Source organism: Tamandua tetradactyla, chromosome 22, assembly GCF_023851605.1.
Source record: "Tamandua tetradactyla isolate mTamTet1 chromosome 22, mTamTet1.pri, whole genome shotgun sequence".
In the NCBI taxonomy this organism is placed as follows: domain Eukaryota; kingdom Metazoa; phylum Chordata; class Mammalia; order Pilosa; family Myrmecophagidae; genus Tamandua; species Tamandua tetradactyla.
Genome location: NC_135348.1, coordinates 45,441,642 through 45,454,436, shown reverse-complemented (window position 1 = coordinate 45,454,436; position 12,795 = coordinate 45,441,642). Strand labels below are relative to the sequence as shown.

Genomic DNA, 12,795 nt, shown 5'->3' with positions numbered 1-12,795 from the left:
AACTCTGAAAGTACTGAATATTTAAATAGCTATAAATACACGTTGAAATGCTGTTAAGAAAGTAATGACAGTAGTTGAAAAATGAAGTACCGTATTGTGAGATCCACATTTTAATTTGATGGATATTGTTCTCTTTGCTGAATAAATACAAATCTATCTAAAAGGAATCCTGTCTTATTTTTATCTTCCCTTTGCAAAATAGAAAGGCATTTTCAAAAGGGAAAAATATTTCATACATTGAAAATATTTGGCAGTTCTACTGCAAAGCCATCTCTTAAATTGTCCTTTTCAGGTCCCCTGCCTCTATTGTAATATTTTAATTTAGGACTTTGTGATTGCATTAGCTTTGTTACTGGAAGTTGAACTTTATTCCTGTAGTACCTCTAGAGTACTACTGGAGTTTTTACTTTCTTAAGCTGAAATTCAAGTCTGTTCCTCATCTAAGTAAGAACCTTATGGTAAGGACTATGAGGTGAAAATAAAGTCCTGGGCATTACCTATGAAATGTGATGTAAACGTGCCTCTGTCTTTTGTTTTTACTTCATCTACCTCCATAGTCCCCATTTCTCCAAGTCTCCTCGTCAGGTGTTTCCTAGACTTTTTCATGCCATGGTACAAGTTGAAATCATAACGAGACGAAACAGTGGTTTAGATTAAGAATGAGGAAGGAGAAAGAGTGAGAATGAAGACAAAGGAAACAAACCAGCAAGGCAGGTGTGGTATTCTAGACAGGAGGTTATCTTGGCTTGAATTCATTGAGTAAACATGTACAGGCATACCATGACTTATTGTACTTCGCTTTTTTGCATTTCACAGATACTACATTTTAGCAAATTAAAAGTTTGTGGCAATTCTACATCTAGCCAGACTATCAGTGCCGTTTTCCAGCAGCATGTGCTCACTTCCTATCTCTGCATCACAATTCGGTAATTCTCACAATATTTCAAACTTTTTTCTAATTATTATATCATATATGATCTGTGAGTAGTGGTTTCTGATGTTACTATTGTGACTGTTTTGGAGCACCATGAACTGCGCACATATAAGACAGTGAATTTAGTTGATAAGTATGTGTGTGTCCTGACTGCCCCCACTGACTGGCTGTTTCCCTGTCTCTCCCTTTCTTTGGCCCTCCCTCTTCTCTGAGACACAACAGTATTGAAACTAGGCCAATTAATAGCCCTACAGTGGCCTCTAAGAGTTCAAGTGAAAGAAAGAGTAGCTTGTATCTTACTTTAAATCAAAAGCTAGAAACGATTACACTTACTGAAGAAGACACAGCAAAAGCCAAGATAGACCGAAAGCTAGGTGTGCTGGTTTGAAAGAATGTATATCCCCTAGAAAAGCCATGTTTCAATCAAAATCCCATTTCATAAAGGCAGAATAATCCCTACTCAATACTGTATGTTTGAGACTGTAATCCGGTCATCTGCCTGGAGATGTGATTTAATCAAGAGTGGTTGTTAAGCTGGATTAGGTGACGACATGTCTCCACCCATTTGGGTGGGTCTTGAGAAGTTTCTGGAGTCCTATAAAAGAGGAAACATTTTGGAGAATGAAGGAGATTCGGAGAGAGCAGAGAAGAACAACATAGCCACGAGAAGCAGAGCCCACAAGCCAGTGACCTTTGGAGATGGAGAAGGAAAGTGTCTCCTGGGGAGCTTCATGAAGCAGGAAGTCAAGAGAGAAAGCTAGCAGATGATGCCATGCTCGCCCTGTGCCCTTCCAGCTGAGAGAGAAACTGACTGTGTTTGCTATGTGCCTTCGCACTTGAGAGAGAAACCATGAACTTCATCGGCCTTCTTGAACCAAGGTATCTTTCTCTGGATGCTTTTGATTGGACGTTTCTATAGACTTGTAATTGGGAAATTTTCTTGGCCTTAGAACTGTAAGCTAGCAACTTATTAAATTCCCCTTTTTAAAAGCCATTTTGTTTCTGGTGTATTGCATTCCGGCAGCTAGCAGACTAGAACACTAGGTCTCTTGCCCCAAACAGTTAGCCAAGTTGTGAATGCAGAGGAAAAGTTCTTGAAGGAAATTAAAGGTGCTACTCCAGTGAACACACAAATGATGAGAAAGCAAAACAGCCTTCTTGCTGATATAGAGACAGTTTTGGTAGTCTGAACAGATCAAACCAGCCACTATAGTCCCTTAAGCCAGGGCCTAATCCAGAACAAGGCCTAACCCTCTTTAATTCTTTGAAGGCTGAGAGAGGGGAAGAAGCTGCAGAACGATGTTTGAGCTAAAAGAAATTGGTTAAAGTCTAAGAAAAGAAGCCACGCCCATTACATAAATGTGCAAAGTGAAGCAGCAGTGCTGATGTAGAAGCTCCAGCAAGTGATCCAGAAGGTCCAGCTAAGGTCATTGATGACAGTGGCTGCACTCAACAAAGATGTTCAGAGTAGACGTGGTAGTCATATACTGCCAGAAAAATGCCATCTAATACTTTCAGAGCTAGAGAGAAGGCAGTGTCTTGCCGTCAAAGTATTACAGGACAGGCTAACTCTTGGCAGAGGCTAATGCAGCTGGTAATTTTAAATTGAAGCCAGTGCTCATCTACTGTTCTGAAAATCCTAGCACCCTTTATAATTATGCTAAATCTCCTCTGCCTGTATTATAAATGAAAGACAAAGCCTTGAGAACAGCGCATATGTTTAGAAATTGAAGCCTGGAGGACATCTCATGTGTTTACAGCATGATTTACAGAATATTTTAAGCCTACTATTGAGACTTACTGCTCAGAAAATAGATTCCTATCAAAATATTACTACCCATTAACAATGCACCCAATCACCTCCCTCTGATGTACAGTGGGATTCATGTTATTTTCATGCCTACTAACATAACATCCATTCTGCAGGCTGTGGATCAAAGGATAATTTCAACTTTCAAGTCTTATTATTTAAGAAATACATTTCCTAAGGCTATCACTGCCATAGATGATTTCTCTGATGGGTCTGGGAAAGGTAAATTAAAAACCTTCTGGAAAGGATTCACCATCCTAGATGTCATTAAGAACATCATTTCATGGGAGGAAGCCAAAATATCAATATTCAGAGCAGTTTGGAAGAACTTTATTCCAACCATCCTGAATGGCACTGAGAGGTTCGAGACTTCAGTGGAGGAAGTAAGCGCACATCTGGTGAAAATGGCAAAAGAACTAGGGTTAGAAGTGGAGCCTGAGGATGTAACTGAATTCCTGCAATCTCATGATAAAATTTTAATGGATAAGGAGTTCCTTCTTACGGATGAGCAAAGATAATGGTTTCTTGAGATAGACTCTACTCCTGGTGAAGATGCTGTGAACGTTGTTGAAATGACAACAAAGGATTTAGAGTATTGCATAAATTTAGGTGATAATGCAGTAACAGGATTTAAGACAGTTTGCTCCAATTTTCAAAGAAGTTCTCCTGTGGATAAAATGCTATCAAACAGCATCGCATGCCTCAAAGAAATATTTCATGAAAGAAATAGTCAATTGATGCAACAAACTTCATTGTTGTCTTAGTTTAAGAAATTGCCACAGCCACCCCAGTCTTCAGCCGCCACCAGCCATCAGCACTGAGGCACAACCTCCTCCACCAGCAAAGAGATAGCTGTGGTGCACAGAAGGCTGAGATAATGGTTAACATTTTTTAGCAACAAAGTATTTTAAATTAAGGTATATACATAGGTTTTTTTAGGCATAATGCTATTGTACACTTGATAGACTATGATATAGTATAAAAATAACTTTTACATGCACTGGAAAACCAAAAGCAAATTAGTGATTCACTTTATTGTGATTCTCATTTTATTGTGGTGGTCTGGAACCAATCCCACCTTATCTCCAAGGTGTGCCTATAATGAGTGCCTCAGATGGGCCATTGCTGGGTTTATGATACTGAATAAAATGAATATGCTTCTTCCACTACATATAGCCTGCAACCTGGTGGGGAAGACAATAAATAAGCACGCAAATATGTAATGAAAGTGATTAAATAGAAGTGACTGATAAAAGAGATTTAAGAGGTGGCATTAGCCATGCCTGTTAATCAGTTGAATTTAGATGGAGAGAGAAAGATGCCAGAATAAATCCAAGGTTTCTTTGAAATAAATCAAAGCTGTTAAAAGAATCCACAACTCTCAGGGTTCTACAGGAAGGAAGGAAGGCTCTTACCTAGTATTTTTTACACATGACTTTCACTGACAGCATCAGGCTGGGAAAAGCCCCACTGGCTGTTGGCCCAGACAACCTTATCCTCATTGACGTGTACTCAGTCTGCACTGCCCGGGAACAGCTACAACTTAAAAAATTAAAAAACGACACAGACCACATGCTGAACTCTGTACACTCAGTATGTACGCAATATTGCCTTTGCTATGTTCTTTCGGCAGTTAGGAAGAACATTTTTAAATAGCCTAGAATTTGAGTTTTCCAGGAGAATAAAAAGGATAACTAATTAAAAGGTAACGGACCTATTCACGGCTGTATCTCCAGCATCTGTGTATCAGGGCCTGGCACATGGTACATATTTAAAATTTTTAATTTTTTAATTAAGAAATTACTTAAATTCGTTTGTTATGTCATATTTCAGAACAAGAATGGCCTTCCTTTGTCATTTAATAATATACATTATGTTATACTGGCAGGATAGAAAATGCAGCATTCAGAGAGCCACACTTTCAGCCCAGTTTCTTCAATTTATTGTATCATCTTGTGGTTTGGGTATAATAGTACCTAAATCGCAGGATTTGGGGGAATATTAAATGAGATACAGTATGTAACAAGTGCTTTAGTTTTTCTAGATAACATTTTTAATAATATGAAAATATATTTCTTGAATCCTGTGTTTGCTTAGAGTAGAAGAGACATAATATCCATGATTGAAATGTAGTTTTGAATTCTTTGTTAAAGTACATTTAAAAGAACTTGATCCTGTATCATATCTAATATGTTAGGGGTTTTAAATAGTATGCAAATAATTAAAGCATTCAGTTTCAAACAAAGGAAATATATTTCATATATTTTTCTTAATAGACTCTTTGCTTCTAATTTGTACACAGTTTAAGAACTAGTAAGTATTTGGGAGACAGTCACTATGTTCTAGGATTTGTAGAATGTGCAAAAAGTATACAACAGCATTTTCCAAAGTTGAATTGGAATATTAGCTTTCAAGATGTTCCAGGATGACAGTTTGGGAATTTGAAATAGAATTTCTACAGACTGTTACATCCCTCTTTTGGAGATTTGTAATAAATTCATTTTTGTAATGGTTCTGAAAAGTTCTGCATGTGGAAACCTGTTGAATTTTGTTTCTATGCAGTGTTTCCAAACTTATTTAACCAGTTTTCTGTTACATCTGTTAACATTCTCTGGAATACTTTGTGAAAGATTGGTATGAGATGTGATAATATCAGCCTCATGAGTTTTAGCTATCATTTGGAATTCCAGATATAAGCATGATAAGGCAAATAAAGTAATGAAATAAGAGTTGCCCATGGATTGAAATGATTGTAACACCTGTCACATATATTCCTGCCCAAATCATAGAAATTGGTCTGTAAGTATTCTTTTTCTTATATCATTTTTCCCGAAACAGTTTAGTCCATAGAGAAGATCTGAACATTTTTTTGTTATCCATAAATTTACTGATCCATAAATACTGAGAACCTAGCAAATGCAAGTTGCAATTCTTCTTTTAAATCAACTTTATTGGGGTATAGTTGACTGTATCAACTTAAAGTGTACAGTTCAATTAATTTAGGCAGTGTGTAAACTTATAAAGCCATCTCCACAATTGAAGTGCAAAATACTTCCATCATCCCTAAAAGATTCCTTTTGCCCCTTTACAGTCCATCTCAAACTTTGCTCCCAGCCTCAAACTATCAGTGGCCTGTTTTTTGTCATTCTAGGTAAGTTTGGGTTTTTTTAGTGTTTTATAGAATTGATATCATATAGTATGTACTGTTTTATATCTAGCTTCTTAACGTAGTATGATGATTTTGAGACTCATGTATCAGTAGCCTGTTCCTTTTTACTGCTCAGTAGTATTCCATGTATGGAAATATTATTTTTTTGTCCATTCACGGACATTGAATTATTTACAGTTTTGGCAATGCAGATTAAGAGCTGCTGTTGACATTCATGTGCAGGCATTTATGTGTGTGTATATTTTCGTTCCTCTTTGGTCAATACCTAGAAACAGAATGGTTGGGTTATTATCACAGAGCATATTTGACATTTTAAGAAAGTACCAAACAGTTTTCCAAAGTGGTTGTACTATTCTCAACAGTGTATATGAGTTCTTGTTACTTCAATCCTTGCAAAAATTTGGTATTTTCAGTGTTTTAATTTTAGCCATACCTATGGGAATGTAATGGCAAGTCGTGATTTAAACTTCCATTGGTCTGATGACTGAGGATGTTGAGCATCTCTTCATGTACTTACTTCTCAGCCATACAGTTTCCTTAGTGAAGTATCTGTTCAAATTTTTTGCCCATTGTAATGATTAATTTTATATATCAGCTTGGCTAGGCCACGGTGTCCAGCTGTTTGGTCAAACACTAGTTTAGATGTTGTAGTGAAGGTGTTTTGTAGCTGTGATTAACATTTACACTCAGTTAACTTTAAGTAAAAGAGATTATTCTCAATAATGGGAGTGACTTCTACCAGTTATATGAAACCATTGACAGGAAAAACTGAAGTTTTCTGGAGAAGAAATTACGCCTCAAGACTACAACATTGAGGAGGGGCCAAGATGGCAGCTTAGTAATGTGCGTGTGTTTTTAGTTCATCCTCCAGAGCAACTACTAAATAACCAGAAACAGTACAGAACAGCTCCCGGAGCCACGACAGTAACCAGACACACAGCGTATCCCAGTCTGGACCAGCTGGACCGGCTGCGAGTCTCTGGAACAGTGAGTTCCCCAAGCCGCGTGCACTTCTCCAAGCCGCGGCTGCCGACGCCCCTCCTCCACAGGCGGTTTCCCGGAGGGAAACGAAAGAAACTCTAATAGTAGGAGAGACTGAGTCCAACCAGACCAATAGTGGCATTAATAAACAAATTCTGACTACTAAAAATAGGCTCCCAGCTCAGGCGAATCTGGTCAAGGCAGACGAAACGGAACCTTCTGAGGCTGTTTCTATACGGAGGCTTGGCTGCCTCTGGATTCAGCGGCGAGATTACACACGCTGCTACTGCCCCAAATGCAGAAACAGGCTGCTTTCAGGGCTGTCTCCCACCTGAACCTTACCCACGGGAGGGGTGAAACACAACTCAGGTGGAATCCCTCTCTCAAGGAATTCAAAACCCAGGGCTTCACAATTTGAAGCCATTAAAACCAGCCTACAACCTTTCCTCTGTCTCCACCATGCCCCAGCAGGGAGAGCCTTCAAAAGTTAAAGGAGCCACAACATCTTTTGCTAGTGGGACCCGCAGACAGACAAGTGCCACATACTGGGCAAGATAAGAAACACAGAGCCCAGAGACTTCACAGAAAAGTCTTTCAACCTGCTGGGTCTCATACTCAGGGAAAACTGACGCAGGTGATTCCTCCCCCCGAAAGGAGGCCAGCTTAGTCCGGGAAAACCCGGCTGGAGTCTGTAATACCTATGTAGACCCTCCTAAGGGTGGGGAGGGAAAAGGCACATTACAAGCAGGACAAGAAACAAGAAAACAAGAACTGAAAAATTACCCTCTGTTAAACAAAATTTACTACAGGCCCAGAGAAAGCTGAACTGAAGGTCAAAGAACAGATAGACAACAAACTCATCTAGCAAGAAAACCCTAGGTAAGACAAGTGAAAGCAATCTCCAGAATAAACTAATTAAGGTAATTAAATGTCTAGAGACCAGCAAAAAATAACAAATCACACCAGGAAAATTGAAGATATGGCCCAGTCAAAGGAAAAAAACAATAGCTCAAATGAGATACAGGAGCTGAGACAACTAATTCTGAATATATGAACAGAAATGGAAAACCTCTTCAAAAACCAAATCAATAAACTAAGGGAGGACATGAAGAAGGCAAGGAATGAACAAAAAAAAGAAATGGAAAGTCTGAAAAAACACAATCACAGAACTTATGGGAATGAAAGATACAGTAGAAGAGATGAAAAAAACAATGGAAACCTACAATGGTAGATTTCAAGAGACGGAGGTTAGAATTAGTGAACTGGAGGATGGAACATCTGAAATCCAAAAAGAAACAGAAACTATAGGGAAAAGAATGGAAAAATGTGAGCAGGGGCTCAGGGAATTGAATGCTAATATGAAGCGCACATTTATACGTGTTGTGGGTGTCCCGGAAGGAGAAGAGAAGGGAAAAGGAGGAGAAAAACTAATGGAAGAAATGATCACTAAAAACTTCCCAACTCTTAGGAAAGACCTAAAATTACAGATCCAAGAAGTGCAGCGCACCCCAAAGAGAATAAATCCTAATAGACGTTCTCCAAGACACTTACTAGTTAGAATGTCAGCGGTCAAAGAGAAAGAGAGGATCTTGAAAGCAGCAAGAGAAAAACAATCCATCACATACAAGGAAACCCAATAAGACTATGTGTAGATTTCTCAGCAGAAACCATGGAAGCTAGAAGACAGTGGGATGACATATTTAAATTATTAAAAGAGAAAAACTGCCAACCAAGACTTCTATATCCAGCAAAATTGTCCTTCAAAAATGAGGGAGAAATTGAGAGAATTTGTGACCAAGAGACCAGCTCTGCAAGAAATACTAAAGGGGGCACTAGAGTCAGATACGAAAAGACAGAAGAGAGAGGTATGGAGAAGAGTGTAGAAAGAAGGAAAATCAGATATGATATATATAATACAAAAGGCAAAATGGTAGAGGAAAGTATTACCCAAACAGTAATAACACAAAATGAAAATGGACTGAATTCCCCAATCAAAAGACATAGACTGGCAGAATAGATTAAAAAACAGGATCCTTCTATATGCTGTCTACAGGAAACACATCTTAGACCCAAAGATAAACATAGGTTGAAAGTGAAAGGTTGGGGAAAGATATTTCATGCAAATAACAACCAGAAAAGAGCAGGAGTAGCTATACTAATATCCAACAAATTAGACTTCAAATGTAAAACAGTTAAAAGAGACAAAGAAAGATACTATCTACTAATAAAAGGAACAATTCAACAAGAAGACATAACAATCATAAATATTTGTGCACCGAACCAGAATGCCCCAAAATACATGAGGAATACACTGCAAATACTGAAAAGGGAAATAGACACATATACCATAATAGTTGGAGACTTCAATTCACCACTCTCATCAATGGACAGAACATCTAGACAGAGGATCAATAAAGAAACAAGAGAATTTGAATATTACAATAAATGAGCTAGACTTAACAGATATTTGTAGGACATTACACCCCACAACAGCAGGATACACCTTTTTCTCAAGTGCTCATGGATCATTCTCAAAGATAGATCATATGCTGGGTCACAAAGCAAGTCTCAACAAACTTAAAAAGATTGAAATTATACACAATACTTTCTCAGATCATACAGGAATGAAGTTGGAAATCAATAATAGACAGAGTGCCAGAAAATTCACAAATACGTGGAGGCTCAACAACACACTCTTAAACAACAAGTGGGTCAAGGAAGAAATTACAAGAGAAATTAGTAAATACCTCGAGGTGAATGAAAATGAAAACACAACATATCAAAACCTATGGGACGCAGCAAAGGCAGTGCTAAGAGGGAAATTTATTGCCCTAAATGCCTGTATCAAAAAAGAAGAAAGGGCAAAAATTCGGGAATTAACTGTCCACTTGGAAGAACTGAAGAAAGAGCAGCAAACTAACCCCAAAGCAAGCAAAAGGAAAGAAATAACAAAGATTAGAGCAGAAATAAATGAAATTGAGAACATGAAAACAATAGAGAAAATCAATAAGACCGGATGTTGTTTCTATGAGAAAATCAATAAGATTGATGGGCCCTTAGCAAGACTGACAAAAAGAAGAAGAGAGAGGACGCAAATAAATAAGATCAGAAATGGAAGAGGAGACATAATCACTGACCTCACAGAAATAAAGGAGGTAATAACAGGATACTATGAACAACTCTATGCTAATAAATACAACAATATAGGTGAAATGGACAACTTCCTAGAAAGGCATGAACAACCAACTTTGACTCAAGAAGAAATAGATGACCTCAACAAACCAATCACAAGTAAAGAAATTGAATCAGTCATTCAAAAGCTTCCCAAAAAGAAAAGTCCAGGACCAGACGGCTTCACATGTGAATTCTACCAAACATTCCAGAAAGAATTAGTACCAACCCTGCTCAAACTCTTCTAAAAAATTGAAGTGGAGGGAAAGCTACCTAATTCATTCAAAGAAGCCAACATCACCCTCATACCAAAACCAGGCAAAGATATTACAAAAAAAGAAAACTACAGACCAATCTCTCTAATGAATATAGATGCAAAAATCCTCAACAAAATTCTAGCAAATCGAACCCAACAACACATTAAAAGAATTATACATCATGACCAAGTAGGATTCATCCTAGGTATGCAAGGATGGTTCAACATAAGAAAATCAATTAATGTAATACACCATATCAACAAATCAAAGCAGAAAAATCACATGATCATCTCAATTGATGCAGAGAGGGCATTTGACAAGATTCAACATCCTTTCCTGTTGAAAACACTTCAGAGGATAGGAATACAAGGGAACTTCGTTAAAATGATAAAGGGAGTATATGAAAAACCCACAACTAATATCATCCTCAATGGGGAAAAATTGAAAACTTTCCCCCTAAGATCAGGAACAAGACAAGGATGTCCACTATCACCATTGTTATTCAACATCGTGTTGGAAGTTCTAGCCAGAACAATTAGGCAAGAAAAAGAAATACAAAGCATCAAAATTGGAAAGGAAGAAGTAAAACTATCACTGTTTGCAGATGATATGATACTATACGTCGAAAACCCGGAAAAATCCACAGCAAAACTACTAGAGCTAATAAACGAGTACAGCAAAGTAGCAGGTTACAAGATCAACATTCAAAAATCTGTAGCGTGTCTATACACTAGCAATGAACAAGCTGAGGGGGAAATCAAGAAACGAATTCCATTTACAATTGCAACTAAAAGAATAAAATACTTAGGAATAAATTTAACTAAAAAAACAAAAGACCTATACAAAGAAAACTACAAAAAACTGTTCAGAGAAATCATAGAAGACCTAAATAGATGGAAGGGCATACCATGTTCATGGATTAGAAGACTAAATATAGTTAAGATGTCAGTTCTACCTAAATTGATTTACAGATTCAATGCAATACCAATCAAAATCCCAACAACTTATTTTTCAGAAATAGAAAAACCAATAAGCAAATTTATCTGAAAAGGCAGGGTGCCCCGAATTGCTAAAAGTATCTTGAAGCAAAAAAACGAAGCTGGAGGACTCACGCTGCCTGACTTTAAGGCATATTATGAAGCCACAGTGGTCAAAACAGCATGGTACTGGCATAAAGATAGATATATTGACCAATGGAATCGAATAGAGTGCTCAGATATAGACCCTCTCACCTATGGACATTTGATCTTTGATAAGGCAGTCAAGCCAACTCACCTGGGACAGAACAGTCTCTTCAATAAATGGTGCCTAGAGAACTGGATATCCATTTGCAAAAGAATGAAAGAGCACCCGTATCTCACACCCTGTACAAAAGTTAACTCAAAATGGATCAAAGATCTAAACATTAGGTCTAAAACCATAAAACACTCAGAGGAAAATGTAGGGAGATATCTTATGAATCTTGTAATTGGAGGCGGGTTTATGAACCTTACACCTAAAGCAAGAGCACTGAAGAAAGAAAGAAAGAAATGGGAGCTCCTCAAAATTAAACACTTTTGTGCATCAAAGAACTTCATCAAGAAAGTAAAAAGACAGCCTACACAATGGGAGACAATATTTGGAAATGACATATCAGATAAAGGTCTAGTATCCAGAATTGATAAAGAGATTGTTCAACTCAACAACAAAAAGACAGCCAATCCAATTGCAAAATGGGAAAAAGACTCGAACAGACACTTCTCAGAAGAGGAAATACAAATGGCCAAAAGGCACATGAAGAGATGCTCAATGTTCCTGGCCATTAGAGAAATGCAAATCAAAACCACAATGAGATATCATCTCACACCCACCAGAATGGCCATTATCAACAAAACAGAAAATGACAAGTGCTGGAGAGGATGTGGAGAAAGAGGCACACTTATCCACTGTTGGTGGGAATGTCAAATGGTGCAACCACTGTGGAAGGCAGTTTGGCAGTTCCTCAAAAAGCTGAATATAGAATTGCCATATGACCCAGCAATACTACTGCTAGGTATCTACTCAGAGGACTTAAGGGCAAAGACACAAACGGACATTTGCACACCAATGTTTATAGCAGCGTTATTTACAATTGCAAAGAGATGGAAACAGTCAAAATGTCCATCAGCAGAAGAGTGGCTAAACAAACTGTGGTATATACATACGATGGAATATTATGCAGCTCTAAGACAGAATAAACTTACGAAGTATGTAACAACGTGGATGGACCTAGAGAACATTATGCTGAGTGAGACTAGCCAAAAACTAAAGGACAAATACTGTATGGTGTTACTTATATGAACTGACATTAGTGAATAAACTTGGAATATGTCGTTGGTAACAGAGACCATCAGGAGATAGAAATAGGGTAAGATACTGGGTAATTGGAGCTGAAGGGATACAGACTGTGCAACAGGACTGGATACAAAAACTCAGAAATGGACAGCACAATACT

The 12,795-nt window shown here is 37.8% G+C and overlaps 1 protein-coding gene across 12 annotated transcripts in view; it reads left to right on the top strand.

Annotated features, from left to right (window-relative positions):
• AFG2A (AAA ATPase AFG2A) overlaps positions 1-12,795 on the top strand; it is a 439,139-nt gene that overhangs the window by 342,695 nt on the left and 83,649 nt on the right. The gene's annotated exons all lie outside the window — the stretch shown is intronic.